Source organism: Pogona vitticeps, chromosome 7, assembly GCF_051106095.1.
Source record: "Pogona vitticeps strain Pit_001003342236 chromosome 7, PviZW2.1, whole genome shotgun sequence".
Lineage (NCBI taxonomy): Eukaryota > Metazoa > Chordata > Lepidosauria > Squamata > Agamidae > Pogona > Pogona vitticeps.
Window position 1 is genome coordinate 21,282,166 of NC_135789.1, and position 24,358 is coordinate 21,306,523.

The 24,358-nt window shown below is 47.2% G+C and overlaps 1 protein-coding gene across 9 annotated transcripts in view; it reads left to right on the forward strand.

Annotated features, from left to right (window-relative positions):
- RAP1GAP2 (RAP1 GTPase activating protein 2) overlaps positions 1-24,358 on the forward strand; it is a 223,874-nt gene that overhangs the window by 50,690 nt on the left and 148,826 nt on the right. The window contains exon 1 of one of the 9 annotated variants that reach the window (XM_072978237.2): positions 22,532-22,601. The exons of the other annotated variants lie outside the window; for them this stretch is intronic. The gene's annotated coding sequence lies outside the window, so the exon portion shown is untranslated. Of the gene's footprint in view, positions 1-22,531; positions 22,602-24,358 lie in introns of those variants that run through there. 9 annotated transcript variants of the gene reach the window in all.

Below are 24,358 nucleotides of genomic sequence, written 5' to 3' on the forward strand. Positions count from 1 at the left end.
CACAAACTTTTTCCTGCCAATTATTTTCCTTTTTTAAAAAAAGAAAATAACAGATATGAAAAAAGGCCCCCAGATCTTCGTGCTTGTGCCCGAAAGGAGGGAGAAGCCTGTTAAATTTTTCATCCACACCTCCCAGACCAGTCTGCGTGAAGATTTCGTGCTCCTGGTTTGCACTGGTTTCTCTGTGGCTGCTTATAACGAGTCAAGCTATGGAAGAAATCCCGGCGCCTGCATTGTGGGGTGCGGCCTGCCTCAGAGCTGGCCTGCCACTTTGTTCCACTGATTCGAGATGGTTTGCAGAGAAGAGCAGGAATAATAACCACAATGATGCACATGGAAATTCAACGTACAGGGCACTCGGGCGCCTCCGCAGGCCAGAAAGAGAGGCGATGAAGTTATGCAGCAGGCGCTGTAACCTTGGCTTTTAAAGCATTTATGAGAAGCTATCAAACATCATTGAGGGAGAAGGCTTCTCGTGTGATATCATGGACGATATTGGCCCCTGCCTGCTTTTAATTCCCTCCTTCCCCATATTGTGTGGGGGCTGGCAGAATCGAAATGTTTCTGTCAAAATGAGCAGCGCTTGGCAGGGGAAACACCCAATATTTCTGCTTCTTTGACAAATGTTCTTCTGATAGATATAAACAGGGCAGCCTGGCAGCAGATCGCAGCTGCGTGCCAGCAAAAGGAGCTCTAAGTCCTGCCGCTTGATGACCCGAGCCGCGTGGGAGATTCTCCTTTGTCAGTGTTTGCACCTAATTATACAATACAGAATCCTGGAGTTGGAAGGGGCCTCAAAGGCCATCAAGTCCAACCCCCTGCTCAAGGCAAGAGTCCAAATCAAAGCAGAGGGTGGTCCGATTTTCTCTTGGATGCCTCCAGCGTTGGAGCGCTCACCACCTCCTGAAGTCATGGGTTCCCTTGTCGTACTGCTCTAGCAGTTAAGAAGGTTTTCCTCATATTCTGCCGAAATCTGGCTTCCTGCAACTTGAGCCCATTGTTGCTTGTCCTGCACTCAGGGATATTTGAGAGCAGATCCTGCCTTTACTCTGAATGACAGCCTTTCAAGTGTTGGAACTATCTTATCTCCCCTCGGTCTTATTTTCTCAAGGCTAAACATGCCCAATTCTTTCCTCCCAGGGCTTGGTTTCCAGCCCCCTGATCATCATCCCTGTTGTCTTCCTCTGAACTTGCTCTCGTTTGCTGGCATCCTTCTTAATGTACGGCGTCCAGAGCTAGACACAGTGGTCAAGATGAATCCTAGCCACTGCTGAACTGCAGGATACAGAGAAGGGGTGGGGTTGAGGATTTACTCTTGAGGACGGAAGGGACATCTCTCCCTCAAAATACATTTACTCTGTGATATGGAGGCTCCAAAAAGCCTCCATGGAGAGGGGCCGTGTGTGAGCATCTTCTAGGTGTGCATGGGGTTGTGATGATCTCAGTCCCACTCAATTTGGTTTGTGCTGCAGACCCGAATCAGCGCTTTGCACGGGGGGCACAGCATTTGTGAAGCCGGATCTGATATGGGGGCGTGAAAGCGCCAAACGTCAGAGGCTTGCATAACAGTCAGCTTGAAAGCTTGCTCCGTGGAAAGCTAAATTCCTCTGGCCTTTGACGGCCACCACCAAGCAAAGCCTTCTTCCTTCCCTCCTCATTGCTTGATCCACCTCCTCTCTTTCTGGGGTCTGGCTTCTGTTCCACAGCTTCACCCCCCCCTTTTATTGTTTTAGACATTTGGGGCACTGGATAACTGAAGAGTTGTCACTGTGTCCTGGAACCAAATCTGCCCGTTCTGCTTTGAATTGAGAAGCTCGCCAAATCTACTTGAATCAGGCTGATTTTGGATTTGGCCAGAACGATGCCCAAGTGCAGTTCTTAAGTGTTAGCAACATTTCTCCACCTGACATGAGCTTGCCTGTAATTTCCCACCCCTTCCAGCCTGGCCCCTGGAACGCTAAAGGACATGCGCCATCTCCTGCACAATGGCCTTCATATACTTCACTTTTACACATCCCACTCACAGTTTTAGAAGAGGTTGCCGTGTTAGCCTTGCAAGCACATCAGGAAAAATCCAAAGAAACAAATAAAAGCGGGAGGGGGGGGACATGCGACACCTTAAAGACTAAGTGTTATATTTTAATGTGAGCTTTCGTGGATCATGTCCGCTTTGTCAGACATATGGGAAACAATGAAATGCAGAATGAAATACTGAAATCACAAGTAAAACATTCCAAAAATTCTTTGGCTTTAAGAGTCTTGGGTGCATGGCTACATCTCACATGCAGTCATTTGTGGCCTATTAAGTTCTATTGTAAACATTCCCACAGGAGACTGAAAACAGACAATCAGGCCAGGAGTAAAACAGAGAGAAAGGGAGGGTTGGTGGTATTGTGAAGACCAGCTTTGAGCATTAAGGGGAATAAAGGGTATCAGTCAAAAATCCAAGAGGGGAGGAAAAGGTGAGGAGACAAAATATATAAATAAATGTAAAAGAAGATGGCAGTGGAATCATGTGTGTTAGTATAGGGAATATTAATGGTTTTTACTTTTGAGCCTTGTAATGAAAGATGGATCTGGTAGTTCTGAAGGAAAGTAACTGTAGATCACAGCAGAAGTGCTACATTTGGCAATGACTGATGAAACCTAGGCTTATATGTTCAGTCCATTTATATGGGTATCCATCATGCATATAAAGTTTATCTCAGTCGTTTCCCTCTGTTTTCTCGATCTGTAGTGTTTCTTTTCCAAAATAGCCACTTTCGTATCTTCTGCAGAGTGTCCTGGTAGATCGAAAGGGTTGGAGACAGATTCCTATGTGTTGTGGTTTCTGGTGTCCGATTTGTGTTCATTGATCCATTTATGTAAAGATTGTCTGCTTGTCCTCGGCAGAGAGCAGAGGGAAACTGTTGGCAAAAGAGGGCGCAGATCCCACTCGCAGGGGAGCAGGTGAAGATGCCCTTGACATTGTTGTGTGTGTCATTGTTAGGCCCTGTAAGTGTGTCGCCAGAAGAGATGTGGGGGCAGAGTTGGCGTCTGGGTCTGTGGCAAAGGTTCAGTCCCCCTGTCCCTGTTGCTGTTTTGTGGCCCTTTTTGTGTGCTAGCCTTTGCTTGAGGTTGGCGGGGGGGGGTTGTCTGTAGACAGCTATGGGTCTCCCTCCCACCAAGAGCTTGGGAGAAGGAGGTGTTCTGGTCAAGGATGGGCCAGAGAGCCCCTTAAGATGCGCACGAGAGGTTCTCATCCATGGGCTGAAAGTGACATTCACTCTGGAATACCAGAGGCTGCTCAAAGGAAAAGACAATGGTGTTTATTGGGGGCAGCACGTTTGGGGGTTTGTGCCGAACGATATGAGCAACCTCACAGGAATATCTCCCGAAGCTGAGCAATGCTGCATTTCTCTTCTAGACAGCAGTGGTTTTGTGACAGACAGCGGGTTGATGTTGATGTTTCGGTGGCAGGTTCTGGAGTCTCCTTAGGGCCTGCTGTTGTTCCTCAAGAGACCTCTCCATTTACCGTATTTTTCCATGTATAAGACTACCAAAAATTGAGGGTCGTCTTATATACGGAAGTAAGCTGAGGAAAGAACAAAAATAAGTGGAGGGGAAAGCAGGGATCAAAGTGATCCTGCAGCGCTTTGATCCCTGTCTTCCCCTCCACTTGCTAAGCCCCACTTAGATTTCTTAATTTTGGGTTAGAAAAGTGTGTGTGGGGGGGTCTTATACATGTAAAAACATGGTAATTTATGCTTTGGCATGGCATCGCTGTGTGATCGAGGGATCAGAAGGCTGGATTCTGAACTGGTCAAAGTATTGCTGAACCGTCTTGACAGGTGTCTGGATACCACTGCCATCTAAGTTAGAAGTTCTTAGCTCAGCTTCTGCCCCCATCCATGACACCCATGGATCACCTCCCCTTCTCCTTCACATGCTTATCCTAGCCGTGGCCCGTTCTTTCGGTGGCAGCTGCCATGCTGAATCCACAACAGGGCTTTGGAGGAGGAGGCTGCTAGGGTGGCAGGAGACGTTGGGGGGCCCTCCATGCTGGCCTGCCACCATGCCCCTCACCACAGGAGGGGCATGGTGAAGCTACTTTTGGGGACCACGCCCAATTTTTCAGGCGAAGGGGGGAATTCTGGGAAATGCGATTGAAAAAAATGAATGTTTCCAAACCTTGCCGAAGTCCTGTCTGCTTGTCTACTCTTAGACCGACCAGAAAACCCTTGATTTTGTCAGCTTTCATGTCCTGGTCCTTCTCCAGTTTATTGATCATGTCCAAGGGGGTGTGGAACTCCCCAAAGCGACTCTCTACCTGAGCAAAGGGCAGACGGATCCGGACCGGTCTACCTTGCGGGCCACTCTGTCCCACGGCCTGTGACGTTGTGCTTCGGCATATCTGAAAATAAACCACAAGAAAATAAACCAAGAGCGAAATTTAAAGAGGCCTCTTATGCAACCCCCTGTAGCTAGACGTATGAAATGTGTCTCGTTGGCGCCCCTTGATAGGATCTGTCATGACACCGAATTTCATGTACCTACGTGCGAAAACAAACCAACAAAAAAATCATAGGGCTATTTTGATTCTCCACTGCAAGCCGAAGAGAGGTGCAGAAACTGATTTGGATCTAGGGCGTAAACTGAGCTGACGGGGACACTGGTCACTCCAGACGGTGGCAGGGCATGTTCCAAACACCCGAATGAATCAACAGACCCGACGAGAGGACCCACGCACGGTTCTGGTTTGGGGGCTGCCCTTGTAAAAGGGAACTCGTGTGACTGTATACTTTGAGCAGAAGAGCGCCTCGTGAGCTTTATCACTGCTCCACAGGTGCACGCCTCCTGCTTGTTGGCACAGTGTGTCGGCCTTACTGACACGTCCAAAAGAATACGGAGAAATATTCTCTGGTTCCCTCTTGTGGGCGATTCTGGCACCTTGAAAATCCTGTCCAAAAGACAATACAGAAAGTATTTCTCTATGCAGGATGGCTGAGACGACGTGAAGTGTCCTTAAAAACCTATTAGGCTGCCCTTCAAAATTCTTTCAAGTTCTGAAAGTAAGTAGAAAGCGTTCTCCGTTACAACAGAAGTCGTGTTGTAACCAATTACGTTTCATATATAAAGTAATATGTTTTAGTTATTTCCAGAAGTTACTTTTGAACGTCACTGGAACACATTTTTGGGCACTGTTTGCCCCATCTTCTCAGGAGAGGATGAGAAATGGCTTTTTTTTTTTTTGTCCCTTTCCTCACTGTGTGAGAGGAACCTGTGTTTTCCGGGGCTATCGCTCTTACGGTTTTATGTAAGTTATCTCATTTGTGAAGATTGTGTGACATGAGCCATCTGTGCAAAATGGCTTCCACAAACATTGTGGAAAACTGCTGCTTTATTGCTGGACCACTAAAAATCGGAAGCGTTAGCTGTGTACGTGGATTGTCTCTGTGTGTTTCTGGTCTCTCTGTGTGCCTGCTTAAAGAGAGAGGACACTAGTTGTTTCAAGTCTACCCCAGACACACTTTGTATAAATTGCCAAACACACAAACAAAAAATAAACCAAAAAAACCTCCACCCAATACCAACACACAACACAACAAAGTTAGACGGGGCAGAAAAGCTGTCCGTGTCTCACTCTCAGGCTGGGGCTGAAGAATCTGATGCAGCCGGGACCTGTGTAATCTAGGAGTCTCCTCACATTGAGCAGGAACAAGGACAAAGCGTATGAAAAAGGCATTTCCTAAGCCATCTTTCTGCTTGTTGCGTTACTTTTGAAATGCAACTGGGTTAGAAACTCTGAAATAATAACCAGCTAAAGCAACCTTTCGTGTAGCTAGTAGCTTCCTAGATTTGGTCTCCTTCTGTATGTTGCAAAAAATGGACTTGGACATTTTAAAATAGCAGTGCTTTTGGGAAAACCATCCACGGGCCAGAGGGAAAATCAGAGCTGAAAGTGGGGTAGAAGACGGGCATTCCTAGATACAGGGAGGGTGTGGGAGGGAAGGGCTCCGACATCATCCTTCTTCCGGGGGGGGGGGGGGGGGGGAGGGGCGGGGAAGAAGTTTGATGTCAGAGTCTTTCCCTCCCACTCCCTCCCTGTATCTAGGAAATAATGTAGTTCCCGAGTGAAAGATGCTGATGGGGGGCATCAGCATCTTTCACTCGGGAACTAAATTATCAATATCCACCAAGTGGCTCTACCTTGATGCCTCCATTAGGCCAACTAAAAGCTTGTTAGAAGCTTTTGAGGTTAAATAAAAGCCTTTTTGTTAGACATGATGTTACAAAAAAATAGATGTGATGCTAAATGCGTGCCGCCGGCTCTGAATGTGAAGAAGTTGCAGGCTGTACACGAGGGTTCATCAGGCGTTGCTTTCCAACTAGAGATGGGCATGAACCATAGTTTGGCAGTTCGTGCTGGTTTGCTTTTTGGCCGAACGGGCGTTCGGCACTCCCCACCCCTCCTTCTCCAGTGTGTGCCCACGAAGGGGCAGCTGCCAGAGGACGCAGGGCAGGGAAGCCACGGCGCCACCTCTGGTGGGCGCCCAGCGGAGGAGGAAAGGCTGGGAAAGCCCAAACGCTCGTTCGGCCGAAAAATGGAACACGCACGAACCACTGAACAGGCAGGTCGCGCCCATCTCCGGTTTCAATCGAAACAGCCGTGGTCTGCCTGTCTTCTTATATATTCATTTATTTATGCCATGCCACCTCCCTAATCATTTTTTTAAAAAGAAGGAATGAAAAACAACGTCTCAATTTATACACATAAATTTATACACATAAATTGGACTGGATGGCCTCAGTAATAATTTCCATTATTATTTTCAAAATAATGGAAATATTATTTCTAATGGAAATATTTCTATTAGATATTAATATTTCCATTATTTCCATTTCAATAATAATACCCTAATATTTCCATTAGAGTCATAGAGCTTCTTCCAACTCTATGACTCTAATGGAAATATTATTAAATGAGCAATGATTAAAATCATCCTATTAAAACAAATTAAGAAACGGGAAAACATTTTAAAAATGCCTTTAAAAAGATGCAAATACTTTACCGCTTCATAGCCAATCAGGCTGTACACATAACTAGAAATTAAGCCACTCTTAAAAGATAGTATTGGGCAACAGAGGAATAATCTGAAAAGCGTAAAATAAAGGCCATACAATAAAGATTCTCTGACAAGTTTCCAGTTGTAAAGATTGACTTGCAGGGATTGTGAAGCAGGCAATGAGGTTCCGTCTTTCCACCTTAGATAAATTTTGGAGCCCTACCTACAGGATAGCTCCTGGCCTGGGCCAGCTAGCAGAAATCAAACTGTACCTAAAGCGGAACGGCTCTTGATCCCGACTCTTAAGGGTTTGAGATATTGGTCCCTCAAATCTGGAGGCAGAGGGCATCCCGTTAGGAAATGTGCGCTTGGCCATTTGGCTAAGATCAAGTGTTAAAAAGGATGCTCAGGGCAACTAACTGCCTTAAAATGAGGTATTTAACACCGAAACACTGGAAGGAGAAAAGAGGTTCAAAAAGAGTTTTTTTTTCTTTTTCTGGGAATAAGAGATGCCATGTAAAGCACTCAATCTCCATGTTGAAGGTTCGTTCTGGGGAAATTGGACAGCCCCTTTGCGACAATGGGGCTGTCCTACTTATTGAAACCTCAGGGCCCCTAAAGAGTTGTTCTTTTTAAGTCTCAAAGGCTTGCACGGAGAATATGGCAGCTTTTTTGAAGGCAGCGCAACCGATGTGTCTTTACAAGGTCGATTCGGGGACTTGTGTCCGATGCAGCTGTCCTTTCATTTGGGACAGCCAGGGCCACAGCGAGAGGAGGACTCCCTGGGGTTTGCCCCACGGCGCCAAATTTCAGAGGGCATCAAAATCTAGAGGTGACTCCATCGGGCCATAGCCACTGGGGATCAGGGGTCTTGTAGTTCCACACAAGGGAGACTGAGGGAACTTGGCAGAGCTTCTCCCCCCCCCCCCCCCCAATTGCTGCTTTGGTCTTAAGTGGATTCAGTCTTCTCATGCTGGGATCTCAGATGGGTGGGTTTATTGTTTGATCTCTCTCTCTCTCTCTCTCTCTCTCTCTCTCTCTCTCTCTCTCTCTCACTCACTCACACACACACACACACACACACACACACTCTACACCCCTTTTTGTGTTTTTTCTCCCTGCTTTAATTTGGCTTTCGTTTGTTCCTATGGTAACCATGCATAGATTGGTGAAGGGTTCTGAAATTAAGAGAAAATGAGTACCTGTTACAGAATGGGGGCATGTGAGATGAAAGATGAGCTGGTTCTGTCAGAATGAAAGGAAGGAAGGAAGGAAGGAAGGAAGGAAGGAAGGAAGGAAGGAAGGAAGGAAGGAAGGAAGGAAGGCAATTTACAAGGAATTATGGCAATAATTAGGAGAAAACTATTGTGTTACATCTGAGCCACTCCTTCTGGTGAGTAGCTGTTGGGCATAGAGTGGCTGTCCTGTTAAATGCATTTTTCACTTAACAAAAATACATGGCGGCACCCTTTCTGATGGCTGTGACATTAAATTTTAAAAGATGAAATCATTAAATGTGCAAATCAGCCCCCTCAAACTTGTCCCATGGGAGCAAAAGTCTTCCAACTAAGCAAAGCAAAAGTAAATTCACCTGTTTTGATTTTTGATGGAGATGCTGCCATTCCGCCAGATCAGACCAGTATTATTCTTCTGTCCAGTTCCTTCCTTTCCTTCCTTTCCTTCCTTCCTTCCTTCCTTCCTTCCTTCCTTCCTTCCTTCCTTCACTCAAGGGCAGTAGGATGTGCACAGCCCTGGGTATCCTGCTTGGAAAAAATCAGTTTTGTAAAACTTAAAGCTATGATCATATCCCCCAAATTCCCATTTAAGTTCATGGAATAGAGAGGTACCCCTGTGAAAATGTGCAGGGCGGTTCACACCCAGCCAGTCAGTACCCTGTTTCCCTGAAAATAAGACCTTACTTGAAAATAAGCCCTAGGATGATTTTTCAGGATGCTCGTCATAGAAGCCCTACCCCCCCAAAAAACAAGCCCCAGTTAAGTGATACCCAGCTCTCCACCCTTGTGCAGCAACCAGAAGAAGATGAAAGGACTGTATTTGAATCAATGTAGATGGTTGTACATGGGGGGGAAATAAAACATGCCCTGAAAATCAGCCCTACTGCGTTTTTGGAGCAAAAATTAATATAAGACCCTGTCTTATTTTCGGGGAAACCCGATATTGCAGTTTTATTCTTTGCCTATTGTGTGAGGCACCTATTCTTGACTAGTGTGCAAAGCACCTCAAATCCTTTGTGACAATGATTTCTCCCATCTTCGTACAATTTTCTCTTCTGCCTGCCTAACTTGGACCTCAAAACGTAGCTCTGGAACAGGACTTCATCCTTTGTTGGTAGGGACCTGACTGATTTGTTAAGTTTGATTATCATAGAATCCTAGAGTGAAGGAGTTGGACGGGGCCTCTGAGGCCATCAAGTCAAACTCTCTGCTTAAGGCAGGAATACAAATCAAAGGATATCTGCCAGGTGGTTGTCTTAAGTTTTTCTTGAAGGCCTCCAGCGTTGGAGTACTGCTTTAACAGTTAGGAAGTTTTTCCTGATATTCCACCAAAATCTGGCTTCCTGTCACTTAAGCCCATTGTTGCGTGTCCCACATTCTGGGATAATGGAGAACGGATCCTGCCCCTCCTCTGTCGGACTGCCTTTCAAGTCTTTGAAAAGAGCTCTCCTGTCTCCATCATCTTTTCTCAAGGCTAAACCTGCCCAGTTCTTTCAGTCTTTCCTCCTAGGGCTTGGTTTCTAGCCCCCTGGGCATCATCCTTCTTGCCCTCCTCTGAACTTGTTCCAATTTCTCGGCCTCCTTCTTGAAGTGGGCTGTCCAGAACTGGACACAGGACTCGAGATGAAAGCCTTGCTAGTGCTGAATAGAGGGGAACGAATACCTCGCGGGATTTGGAGACTAGATGCCGCCTAAAATAGCATTAGCCTCCTTTTTTTTTGCAGCTGTATCGCACTGTTAGTTTGATTAGCTGCATTTGTCCCTTGGGTGAGATCAAGGTGGCACGCATGGCTCTTTTTCCTCCTTACCTGAACCTGATAATTGCCTTGTGAGGTACGGCGGAGTGAGTATGAAACAGAAAGAGAGAGAGAGAACAAGAGCAAGAGAGATCTAGGAGAAACCAGCAACTTGGGATTGAACCCAGGTCTTGAGCAGAGTCTTGGCTGCAGTCTTGCAGTTTAACCTCTGCCCCACGAGGTTTACCACCCCTGATTGCTTTTCAAGGCCACTTTTGCTGATGCCAAATTGCTCTTACTGTCCTCTGGGTTTTTATCCGAAGCCTCTCTGCTCGCTTCCGGCTGCTCGGTCTACCTTCTGGGCTAAAACTCAGGAGAGTTTTGTGTCCAAAGGTGGGACCGGACAGGGGTTGAACCGACGAGCCTCCGCCTGTCATTTTACCATTTGACACATCACGGAAACAAGCCCGGGCCAGCTTTACTTCCCCAGGGAGCTGGCTTCTCACGCTCTGTGGCAGAAAAAAGGCGGCTGGGGCGAGTGAATTTCGCAGTGATTGAGAGAAACTCGCACCCACCACAAAAGCTGTGAAGTTCAGCGACAGAACAGGCGTGACCTGGTTCTTGATTTGAACAGAAAAAAACTGGAACATGGGATGCATAGACTTAGAAGATTAATTTTCTTTATTTAAAATATTTTTACCTCAACTTTCTCCTCAAAACAGACCCAAGTGGGCTGACATTAACAAAACGAAGCCCCGACGACCAGCTGTTCGGCGGCCAAAAGCCCCGAAATGGCACAAAATGGCAGCGCACAGTGTTTTCACGCCCTCGTTAAGTGAGGGGAGGGTGCGAAAATGGCTGCCGGCCATCCCGGAACATCGCTGAACGGTGAGTAAAGGCGCCGATTGGAACGCATTAAACACTGTTTAATGTGTTCCAATGGCTTTTCCTGCCCCATTCAGCGATGTTTCGCTATAGCGAAGGTTATATGCGAGGCACCACTGTATCAGGAAAAACCTCTTCACTGTTAGAGCAGTATGATGATGGAACCAGTGACCTTGGGAGTTGGTGGGTACTCCAACGCTTGGAGGCCTTCAAGAGAACATTAAGACCAGCCTCTGTCAGACCAGCTTTGATTCGTATTCCTGCCTTGAACAGGGGGTTGGACTTGATGGCGTTTGAGGCCCCTTTCAACTTCAGTCTTCTATGATTCTATGCTTTTGCATCTTTCCAATGTGTTTTTTTTATTAACTATTTGCAGGCACAGGATAAATGAATCAGTGGGTACTGATCCTGCAGATCGGGGGTGCTACTGTATTGTAATTTAGACACATAGTTTGGGATCCTTCCCACACAGGCCGCAGGAAACAAGCTCGCTCCATCTCCCCTCCGGACAGGCGTTCAGATATTAGAGGACGGCTGCCACGCGATGATCCTCTAGCCGTTGTCTCTTTTACAGGATAAACAGGCCCAGCTCCGTCCCTCGTTTCATACAGTTTCCAAGCAAACCTCCACAGCTTGAATGCTCAGCCCATCGTCATGCTTTGGGGAGAGTGTTCATGCCAGACATGCAGAGCCACCCGTAAGGCTGTGGGGAGGCTTTTCTTTCTTTCTATCATGAAGGGTCCATTTCTTTCCACCACCTCAAAGCCATCCAAACTTCCATGGGCCCTAAGGGTCAAGGCAGGGGCGTTGTCTGATATTCCAACATTTTCATAGAACCATCGAATCGTAGAGTTGGAAAGAGCGCCACAAAGGCCATCGAGTCCAACCTCCCTACCGAGGCAGAAACCCACATCCGTGGATATCTTTGCCACGTTTCTCTTGAAGGCCTCCGGCACTGGAGCGCTCAACGCCTCCCCTTGAGGTCATGGGTTCCACTGTCACACTGCTCTAACATTTAGGATGTTTTTCCTGATATTCCACCGAAATCTGGCTTCCTGTCCCTTGAGCCCCTTGTTGCGTGTCCTTCACTCTGGGATGATGGAGAACGGATCCTGCCCCTCCTCTGTAGGACAGCCTTTCAAATACTTGAAAAGTGCTATCCTATCTCCCATCACTTTTCTTTTCTCTAGGCCAGGGGTCTCCAAACTTTTCACACAGTGGGCCACATAATATGTTTGCAATATTTTTGAGGGTCGAAGGAATGTGCGTCCCTGCATGCATCCGCCCACCTGCACTCCCATCCACCCGGCTGCATGCATGCATGCACACCTGCCTGCCCGCGCACTCCTGCGCACAGACAGGCCAGATAAAAAGGCCTGGTGGGCCAAATGTGGCCTGTGGTTTGTTGCTTTGGAGACCCCTCTGTTCTAGGCTAAACGTGCACCATTCTTGCAATCTTTCCTCCTCCAAGGGCTTGGTTTCCAGCCCCCTGATCATCATCCTTGTCACCCTTCTCTCAACTTGTTCCAGTTTGTCGGCATCCTTCTTGAAGTGCGGTGTCCGGAAGTGGACACAAGACTCAAGGTGAGACCTGACCAGGGCCAAATAGACGGGGGGCTAGCCCCTTGCGAGATTGGGAAACTATTCTCCTCTTAATGCATCTAAAATCACATTGGCCTTTTTTGCAGCCACATCACACTGTTGGCTCATATTCAGCTTGATATCTATGACCATTCCAGGCTCCTCCTTGTCCGTAGCATTGCTGAGCCAGGGATCCCCTATCTTGTATCTGTGCTTTTCTGTGGCAGAACTTTGCACTGATCTCCATTCTGTTGTTTCCAGCCCAGTGCTCAGACCTATCCAGGTCCCTTTGAATTTTGTTTCTGCCTTCCAGGGGATTGGCGATTCTACCCAATTTTGTGTCATCCTCAACTCTGACAAGTATTCCCTGCACCCCCCAATCCAGGTCATTAATTAAAAAAAATCCATCCATCCATGCAGTCCCTTCAAACCTACCAATCAGACTTGCAAATCATGTACGTATTTATCTTCCAATGACTGTTCACAAAATGAAGGCAACCTTATTTACAGAACAGGGAATGAAGCAAGCTTGTGCCGGGACAATCAGACAGCTTTTACCATCTCAGAGAGCTCTGCTTCTAACAACATACTCACTGTATGAGGAGCCTCGTGGCGCAGTGGTTAAACCGCTGTACTGCAGCTAAAACTGTGCTCATGACCTGGGGTTCAAATCCCAGGTAGCCGGCTCAAGGTTGACTCAGCCTTCTATCCTTCCGAGGTCGGTAAAATGAGTACTCAGCTTGCTTGGGGGGGCAATGTGTAGCCTGATTAATTAATTTGTAAACCGCCCAGAGAGTGCTTGAAGCGCTATGGGGCGGTATATAAGCAGCACGCTTTGCTTTTTTTTGCTTTGTATCATGATGTTTGGGTCTAAGCTGTAAGCACAGAAGCAAACTCTCTGTGTTCTTAATATTACCATCACAGCCACAAGACCCCTTGCTGAATGTATGAGATTAATAATAATAATAATAATAATAATAATAATAATAATAATAATAATAATAATAATAATAATAATAATAATAATAATAATAATAATAATAATAAAAATCAGGGGCAAGTAAGGCACATTTTCTTGCTTCTCTTCAGCACTCTGGCTCATTTTACACTCCCAGAGATTGCTCACCTACTGTACAGAATTTTTGTTTTAGAGTAATAAAACATACAAAGAACCAAACCACCACATCTTCTGTGTGAACGGCAGAGAGGAGTGAGGAGAAATGAGCTGCCAGTGTCTGCCTTTGCAATAAGCTGGCTGGCTAGTTCTGTGAGTTAAGTCTCTGGCTGCAGAGCCACCGGTTGGGAGTTCAGTTCCCCCACTGGGCCTCCCGGGAGGAGAGCCAGCCTGGGTGGCCTTGGGGGGGCCGGCTGCCCAGACCCCAGGGATCCCCCCCCAGAAGAAGGGAAGGGTCAACCACTTCTGTGTCCCCTCTACCTGGGAAACCCCGAAAAGGGTCGCCGTAAGTCAGAATTGACTTGACAGGCGTTGTTGTTGCTGCTGCCATTGTCATCATCATCATCATCATCTTGTGGTAAGCAGAGGCCTGGACTAGATGACCTCCAAACTCTCACTCTTTGTGGACAATATCGGTTGAGTTACTGTAATGTGGGACAAAGTTATTAATATTTTTAGATGACCCCTTCCTGAATCTTGCAGCCGGCTAAGGGATTCTGGGAACTGTAGTCCAGCAAAAACAACCACACACGTTTCCATTGCTTTCGACGGTCACTCGGTTTCCGTGAAGAGACTAGCCCAGGATGTTGCTCCGATCCTTCCACTGGTGACAGCCCCCAACCCTCCCCAGTTCCAAAGAGGATGAGGAAGGGTAGTCTTGAGCGCACCACAACTGGGCAAGGCAGGCAGCTCAGGATTACACCCGTCAAGCATTTTGGACCCCAAGTGCTTAACGCAACCTCGAGCTGGACGATGCTGCTGAAATATCGGAGGGTGCCTGGAGACTCGGCCGTTTGCTCTGGACTCCAATACCCATCATCCCCCCAACAGCCTGAGCCATTCCATGATGGAAGGGGACTTGCAAAATAGCACACCCAATGAGTAGACTTTGCAAATTCAGAGAGAATGGACAGAATTAATTTTTAAAAGTTTTAATTAATTTAAACATTTTTTAACCCCATCTTTCTCCTTTAAAAGGACCCAAGGTGGCTTTTGCATCCCTGAAATGCAATACTGTACAATATTTAAAGCCGGAAACACAGAGGAGACAAAGGCAGATCACATCATGAAAAGCCAATATTTAAAGGTAGGAACAAAGGAGTCTGCAGATATGAAAAGGGAACAACCCTGGCTCTTCTGGGAGGGAGGGAGGGAGGGTCACAGCGCATGTCGTTCCTAAAGGATCCCCTCCAGAGCTGGGCAGCAGCCGTTCTGAGGCAGTCAAGTTCGAGGCAGAACCCGCAGGGGTCAAGCAAGAGAGTTTCTCAGGGGGAAGCTGAGTCCAGGCGGTGGCCGGGCAGGAAAGAGACCCGAGCGCCGTTCATTCAGCTGCTCTCATGTGGCAAAGGAAGTGAAACCGTCAGGAGGGAACAGCGAGCCGGCACGTCACACGTTGGGCCTCAGTTACGGGAATATCTGCCGACACCATTTCGGCCGCAGAGGCCACACGCCCCACCCCAGCTGATGTCAGAGACCCCTTCAGCGCATGGGAGCCGTTCTCTGCCCCCCCCCCCGCCCTTCCTCCTCCTTTGCAAATGTGCAGCTTGCAAAACAGCAGAGCCCAAACCAACAAGCAGCCCCTCGCCTGCAACACACACACATGCACACATGTAGGAACTCAGTGTGTGTAGCCCACAGGAGCCCTGCGGGGTGGGGGCATCCATGCTCAGCCCCAACACCTCCTAATCTAGGCCTTTCTCCCAGGTGAGCCCCACTGAGGTGTTTGCAAGATGCCCGTCCGGTAGGCAGAATGTCCAGAATGGAGAATGATGGTGTTTGTAGTCCAGAAAATCCCCAAAATTACTTTCCTACATAAGATGGACAGTTCCACTTCTCCTTCTCAGCCTGTCAGGATCTGCCTCAGTGAGGACTAGGAGCCGTCGCCTCTGCGACGTGGTGGTCGTTGTTGCGAAGGATAAGAACTTCAACCACGGACTATCCTGGCTATCAAATCTCAGGGTTCAGACATGAGGCTTCACCCACCAGGCTGCCCACTGGACCGTCCTGGACAGGAAGTGGCAAGGAAAGACTTCCTGTTCGGGAAGAAACAGCAGACACAGCGAGTCTGGTAGCCCCTTCAGCACTATGTCCACTTCGTCAGGTGCCTCTTCTGAAATGGAGTTGCCCCCGGGGATCACTTGTTCCGCCAGCTGATAGCAAACTCTTATCTCAGTCTCCAAGGCCTGATCCAATGGATAGCTGAAGCTCTCTCTTTAGTCTGTTGGAGGCAGTTTGTTTGCTGTTGATCTGTTAGGTTGGTGGCTAAGTATTGCATGCAGTGAAGAAAGCAGTATAGGCAAGTCTGTAATTTCAAGCAACTGTAAGTAAAAAATGTTTTTTATTCTTTCTCCTCCAAATGTCTCAGGGTGAGTTATTGAGACATTAAGTGCTAGTTAATGAGAAAAGGGTGGGCTATCTGGGGAATTTGTGGCTATTCTCCTCTGTGGATCTCCGTGCTCCTATTACGTAGTAAAACGGGAATTTTACCAGAAATTCAAAATTATGCAACAAAAATGGGATTGTCCAAAGGGGGGGTCTCCATATGTTGGGGTCCATTCACTAGAAATTACTACCAAAGATCTGAATGTGATGCCCTTTGTGTAATTCTGGGGATCCTGGTGGAGGAAATGGATCTTTCAGGGTTTCCTTGGAGGAGTTCACCTGCCACCTTAGACTTACACATCTGCAGCCTCAGGCAAGTTGGGAAAGCCATCAGAAAGAAGGACTGATAAACTACCTCCAAGCACTCTACAGTTGGGAAACCCTGGTGAGGGCCACCACAAATCTTTTATGACAATTGAGTGTACCGTAGGTCCCCTGTATCCACGGGATCCGTATCCGCTGATTCACTTATCCACAGTCTGAAAATATTAAAAGAAAATTCCTAGAAATATATATATCTAAAGATGAAGTTACCAGACCTGGCCACTATTGTATGTTATTACCCTTTTTTTGGTTACAATGGTTCTCTAAGGTCAGGTCAGTTTTTCCATTTTTGTGCTACTGCCTGTATTTGCCTTTGTCTTCAAAATGTACATTGTGATGGCATTTCAGTTGTATGTTGACTGGAGAACACAGCTTGCCTAGGTACCAAACGGTGAAAAAACAGCAAGGAACTACCAGAAGTGCAGTGAATGTCTGTGGGAGTGTGTGTGTGGCTAAAAAGGAAGCCACCCCCTAATAGGACAGGGAGCGCCGGGTCTGCCCCCTGAGCACAACACTTGGCTCAGTTGTTTGGAGGGAGAGAGTGGATCATGTGTGAGAGAGGTGTGTGTGTGTGTGTGTGTGTGTGTGTGTGTGTGTGTGTGTCTACTAAAGGCCTGGGGGCCTGCAAGTGCAGACTGGGGGCTCTCCAGTGGAACGGTGAATCCGTTCCGGCTTTTAGTCCGAACTTTTCAGGGGCAACCCACAGTGTGGAGCCCAACCTCCAAAACAAGCTGGTGCAGACCCTCAGAAACGTTATTGGAAGTTCAGGCTAAAAGGCGGAGCGGAGATGGGAGCCCACAGCCCTCCCTAGCGGGTCGGTTAGAGCGAGGATGGCAGGAAGCGCCTACCTGGCAGCGTTCTGTTGCCAATTTCATTTGCATCCTAATACTGTAGATTTTTCAGTCTTTAAGATGCTCCGAGGGCCACTGTCTGTCTGCCTTCCGTTCATCCCAGGGCACTTAAGAGGTGTCAGGATATGTAGGTGTGTCAAAGTTCTTACTTAGTCGATGGCTGAATGTAAGGGGCCAGCAAATCCTGTTTGCTTTCCTCCCTGCATTGGCAAGAGTGGGGTAGGCAGAGACGACCGGGGACCCCTTCAAGGGTGCGGGGAGGGGATCCGCTCTGGATTTCAATTTGAACTTCATCAGAGCTGTGCGGGATAGGGACCCTCCATAAGGGGGCACAGTTTTGCACCACCGGGGGAAGCCAAAGCTCCAGATTCGTTCGAGGGCCTGTCGGGTTACCGTCTGAGACTCCCCGGCTTTCTTGCTGATGAACAGAAGCAGCTTCTTTCAGCCTCCACCAGGGGGCGCTTTTGGCATGCCCACCTTTTTTAGGTGACACAGCAACACCTTACTCTATGCCGAAACACGGCTGTTAAAAGGGGGGGGGGGGGAAGTGTGCTGATTGTTTTATTTTATATTGCTGAGATCAAGGAAGCAATGATCGTGGCAAATCTGTGTCGGTTCTCTGATGGCTCCGCATGGGCTTGCAGCCTCCACAAGGGGGCGCTTTTGCCATGGAGCCTCCTATATAGACGATAACTCTGGGAAGCCGAAGGCTTTCTTGCTTTTTGGCTTTCTGCATGGATGTACATGAAGTGCGCAGATGCGCTAGACTAGGGGGCCGAAGGACGTCAGACAGCTCGCCTCTGGGGTTTCTGTCTGTGGCACCTTTAAAGCTCCCTTTTAAAGAAAAGACAAAAGAGTGACTCCAGTTATTGTGCTTTGGGGAGAGATCAGTTTATAAGAACTGCTGCTTAGCTTATGTAACTCCAATGCCGACAAACTGGAGCACGTTGCGACCAAGAGGATCGCCATTGATAGTCCTAGACTCGGTGAATGCATTTGGCCCCCTTTTACAGCTACTCCCCAAATGGGGAGCCGTGACTACATCCAGTGGCAATGGGTTCCGGAGACTAACTGGGCTCGCACCATGATGACTTCCCGGCTCTCCTGCCACTCAAGATGTAACCTTGCCAGGTGTGTGGACCTTCCAGTTGGCGCAACACACGGAGAAGGTCTCTCACACAATTTCTACGCACCTCCAGTGAGGAGGATCACGTAGGGGACGATGGGAACGCCCCTTGTTTCTTGAAACCCCAGAATAAGCACCTGAGCAGGCAAGATGGACCAACGGCTGAGCTTCACGGTTTCTTTTCCGTGCTGGTGAACGTGGAAACCCAGAGATCAGAGTCCTGGCCGTGGGGCATCTCTGACGCCCGGGATCTGGAACGAAAGGGCTGAAATCCATCTGCCGCTGATCCCAAAGCGCCAGAAGGAGAAGTTAGCTTTCATGTTTTTTTTCCCCTTCACAAAGGCGTGCTGGAAAGTTCAGAGGTGGGTTGGCACAGCAACGGCGAGAGCTTTGTTCTCAAATGAATGGTATTGTGGAGAGAGAGAAACAGACAGACACAGATTCCCCAAACCCTTCAGGTTAACTGAAGGATAATGGGATGTGTTGGCCCCAAAAGTAACTTTTTGACAGCATAAATGAATTCTGTTGTTGTTCCTATGTGCCATCATGTTGCCTCCGACTTACGGCAGCCCCATGAATGAGCGATCTCCAAGATGTTCCATCCTCAACTGCCCGGCTCAGCTCTTGCAAACTCAAGCCTGTGGCTTCCTTGATGGAGTCCATCCATTTCGCATTGTCTCCCTCTTTTCCTGCTGCTTTCAGCTTTTCCTAGCCTTATGCTGCAAATCTAGTTTTCTCCTGATGTGTCCAAAACAGAACAACTTTTGTAATTTTTTTCTTCCTTTTATAGATTCTTTAGGTTTGATCTAGGAGACACATGTTCATTTTTTCTGGTAACTCTGGGTATCCCCAAAGCTCTTCACCTCCGGAATCATGTTTTGAGGAGGAAAAACAATTTTTTCCTCCCCTGTCCGCTTTCTTCACTGTCCAGCTTTCCTTTCCATACATAACAATCAGGAATACGATAGCGTGGATGACAGTGGCCTTCGTCTCCAGCGAGACATCCTTAATCTTAAAGCGATTCAAAAGATGTGAAATGTGAAAGGCATCGCTCGAAAGTTCTGTCTTTGCTATGTGAAGGCCTACCTACCGTTCATGCACTCCTCGTGTTGGCGCATGACTTTACAATATTTTGAAGGTGACAAAGTTGTGTCTCTCGTTCTTTGCCTGGGGCTGAAAATCCATCTTGGCCTAGAAAGAGGTTTTTTAAAAATAATAATAAAATGATAAAATTATTGGATTCTGTCTTGCAGTCTCCGATCCATGATTGCCCCAAGGAGACAGCCCTGCAGAGGTGAGGTAAACAAGATAAATGGTCAGAGTGTGTCCCGGAGAGAAAGCCATTCAAGAGAAGGGTTTTTAATTTGCTGGGTTGCCATGTTAGTGGAACATAACACACGCTCCCCATCTGTTCCTCTTGGAGGCTCATCCGTCCTCGATAAATATGTTTGTCTCAGAGACGGCGGTGGAGCCGTCCGAAGGGGGGGGGGAAGACGGCGTTGTGACTATTTCGCACGGGGGGGGGGGAGAAAGCTGAGCAGTACCAGAAACGACAAGGATTCTGTGTGTCTTGCCCTCTCAAGATGAAGGGAAGGAAGCCACCTGGTTTGTGAAAGAGAGTCACAATGACACTCAGTTGGTCCTGTGGAAATGGACCTTCCTCCCATTGACTTGGGATGTTATTTTGTTCAAAGTCAAACCATCCTGTCTTCAGAACATGGAATAATTGAGTTGGAAGGGGCCTCTTAAGGCCATCGACTCCAACCCCCATGCTCCTTCTGTATGTGTAGTCCGGTTTACACCCTTTTTAGATCTGGGAAGGTTCTAAGAAGAGCATGCAGCTGTCTACTCAGAACTAAGTCCCATTCAGTGGCACTTTCTCCTGGGTAAGAGCATGTCAACACAAAGCAGCTTTAGAGAAAAAAAACACTTCTTTCTTGCTCGCTCACTCGTTTGTTCCATTGCATCTAGTTCTGATGTTCATGTGATATGAGCTGATCGGCCGGCGCATGCACAGGGGCAGCTGGCTGGCTAAGAAACCATGGACCAGTTGGTTTTTCCGGGGGTTCCTCGTGGTTCGTGGTTAGCCACGAACCAGCCCAATGTGTTATTCATCTCTAGACATAAACTCTAATTGGGAATCACGTTAGATCTATTATTCCCTAGTCATTTGTACCCCACCTGAAAGGGGGTATTTCAAAGTGGTTTATGATATAAAAACACAAAATAAAATATATAGGAGCATAAGACAGTAATTGATTATTTGAAACATCACCTGCAAATCCACAAACACCGATGGAGGGTCAGAAAATGAAATTAATTAGGGCTGCACGGAAGCCCTATCACCCTAGCTGTACTCAAAAAAAGTCATATGGATTAGAGTCAACCATTTCTGGATCTTTACTAAATCATCATCATCCTGCAAACACCTATGACCAGGCTGGAGTAGGGCCAGCTGTGCAGGGTCTTTCACTGACTTTAGCTTACTAAACTTTAGTAAGTATTGCTACACTATTACAACTGAGCGTGTGTGTGTGTCATGGTGGAAGGATTATTGTTGCAGAGTCTCATGGCGCAATGGTTAAATGGCTGGCCTGCAGCCAAAACTTATCCTTCCAAAGTTGGTAAAATGAGTACAGGGAGCAATGTGTAGCTTTCATACAGTGGGGTCTTGACTTAAGAACGGCTCGAGTTAAGAACATTTTGACTTAAGAACCGCTCTCATAAGAAAATATTGACTTGACTTAAGTACTTAGATTTGAGTTAAGAACTGAAAAAAACCCACGTGGGAGGCAGGGAAAGTGCAAAATATGAACTTTCAGTTAACTGTTGGCCAGTGAAAAGGGTGCCTGTCTGCTTCCTCACTCCTCCCAGCGTTTAGAGAGTGGATTGGGAGACAGTCTTCGGACTGCCTGGTACTTGTACTGCCTGGACTGTATTTTCCCTGCCTTCCCTGAACCTTTCTTGACCTAAGAAAAAAAGAAACAAAATATCCCCCTCTAGTGGTCGAAGGCAGAATAGCAGCTTCCCATTAGTTTCTATGGACGGAAAAGAGCAGATACGGATCAAATGGTTTTCAATGCATTCCTATGGGAAATGCAGATTTGACCTGAGAACTTTTTGACTTGAGAACCGCCTTCCAATACGGATTAAGTTCTCAAGTCAAGACCCCACTGTAATTAACTTGTAAATCGGCCAGAGAGTGATTGAAGCGCTATGGGGCCATATAGAAGCAGCATGCTTTGCTTTGCGTGGGTTTTGAATGGACCGGCCACACAATTAGAGTGCTTCATAGCCTTCTTAGGTGATAGTCCTTCCCCATTCATAATGATACTTAGAGAGAGAGAGAGAGAGAGATGGAAACGATGATATAGTATTATAGACCTGGGGTCAGAGTGGATTGAAATTCTTAAAAGAGATAAAATCCCTGGATCTAAAAATCCAGTGTCTCAGGAATCGAGGCATGCCACTTCCTGAGATGCTAAGTTTCCGGAATACAAGGGAATGGAGGACTTTGCCGCATGAGTCCCTCGTTGCATTCATATCACACAAAAACAAAACAAGAAGTCAAAAACATTATGGGACCTTCTATAATTTTATAGTATATATTTTAATTGTATTTTAATTGTCTTATCTTTTTATTGTGTTTTAATTGTTGTAAGCTGCTCAGAGACCTTTGGTCTCTTTATTTATTAAGTTAAATAAATAAAATAAAATAAATATTGCAATGAGCTTCCATGGACACCACTCTCTTCTTGTTCATGAAAGCTGACATTAAAGTATAGCAGTTAGTCTTTAAAGTGCCACCACATTTTAAACTTTTTTTTTCCTTTTTCCTTTCTTTTTGCCTGATACGCGAGCACAGACTAACACGGCTACCTCTTCTAAAACAGCATCTTTGCATTCAGGAATGGTCCAGCCCCGATACGGCATCTTTCAGATCCTTCGGATCTGTTCAGTTCAGATAAAGGGAACTCCCGCATCACACTCTGTCCAAAATGCACCCAGGTCCCCAGTGAGGTTTCAGAAAGCACGTTCCCCTTTATCTCTGGACGCCACAAGCTGGGGGGGGGGGGGCGCACCAGAACCTTGCCATGTGACAGGCAGCTGTTGCCTCATTCAAAAACCCAGCCCAACATTGAGAAAAAAATCCTGAAGCTGAACTGAGAGATTCGTGCTTGTCCTGCAAGCTGCCCTTTGAGGGAAGACATGTCAAGCGCTCCTGATCGGGATCAACAAAGGAAAGAAGAAACATCAGCAGGTCAGGGTTCAATTCTCAGCTGCAGAATGAATGGATGTGTTAGGAGGAAGAGAATGAATGAATGAATGAATGAATGAATGAATGAATGAATGAATGAATGAATGAATGAATGAATGAATGAATGAATGAATGAATGAATGAATGAATGATGGAGTTGGAAGGGGGTTGGATTCAATGGCTTTATAGACCCCTTCCAATGGCTTTATAGACCCCTTTATAGACCCCTCAACTATTCTAAGATTCAGTGATTTGATGAAGGGGCCTATAAGGCCATCGAGTTTAACCCCCAGCTTAAGGCAGAAATCCAAGTTAAAGTCTGCCTGAGAGAGGGTTGTCTAATTGTCTTTCGGATGCCTCCAGAGTTGGAGGGGATACAACTCACTGCCTCCCGAGGGGCCGTGGGATGTGTTGTCGTACTGCTCTAACAGATACGAGGTTTTTCCTCCTATCCAAACAAACTCTGGTTTCCTGGAACTCAACCTCATGCAAGTGGGATCTGAAGGTCTTAGGAATGGACCTCAACAGATGGGAAACCCTAACATCTGAGTGTTCAGCCTGGAGGCAGGCGGTGCATCACGGCCTCTCCCAATTTGAAGAGACCCTTGTCCAGCAGGCCGAGGCAAAGAGGCTGCCATGAAAGCAGCAAAATCAGGGAGCTGGACAGGGGACAGATGGTATTTGTCTTCAGTGTGGAAGGGACGGTCACTCTCGAATTGGCCTTCTCAGCCACACTAGGCGCTGTTCCAAGTCCTCCATACAGAGCACGCTAACATAGTCTTTCGAGACTGAAGGATGCCTAACCTAACCTCATGATGACATGCCCTGCACTCTGGGATGACGGAGAACAGATCCTGCCCCTCCTCGGTAGGACAGCCTGTCAAGTGTTTGAAAAGGGCTCTCCCATCTCCCCCCTCCAGTCGTTTTTTCTCAAGGCTCAACATGCCCAATTCTATCAGTCTTTCCTCCTAGGGCTTGGTTTCCAACCCCCTGATTGTCCTTGTTGCTCTCCTCTGAACTTGTTCCAGTTGGTTGGCATTCTTGTTTAGACACAGGACTCAAGATGAGTCTTAACCCGTGCGGAATAGAAGGGGAACTAGCCCCTCCCAGGATTTGAAGACTAGACTTCTGTTAATGCAGCCTAAGATGGCATTGGCCTTTTTTGGAGCCACCTCACATGGCGGGCTCATCTTCAACTTTTGATCTACGTCCATTCCGAGACCCTCCTCACTCACAGTATTGCTGAGCCAGGGATCCCCCATCTTGGCCACTGTGCGTTTTGGTTTGCAGAACTTTGCAACGATCGCCATTCTGTTGTTTTCAGTCCAATGTTCAAACTTATCCAGATCGTTTTGAAGTTTGTTCTCTCTTTCGAGGGATTAGCGATTCCACCCAATAGGGTGTCATCTGCAAATTTGACAAGCATTCCCCGAACTCCCTCATCCTAATCATTAATAAAAATATCGAAGAGCACTGGGCCCAGGACTGAGCCCTGGGGGACCCCACTTGTCACCTCCTCCCAGTCGGAGAAGGACCCCTTGATAAGCACTTTCTGAGTAGGGTTCTCTGTCTAACCCACCGTGTATCCTTCCTGATAGAATGGCTGAATTGACCCTCCCTCCCAGTGGCAGAGGGATGAATGTGGAATATGACAGCAGCCCTGTAGCCATCCCCCTCCATGAGAAGACTCCAAACACGCTCTTATCTGCCCATATCAACAAATAGGAAACAGGTGTTTTGTAAAGCTAATGGCTCTTTGT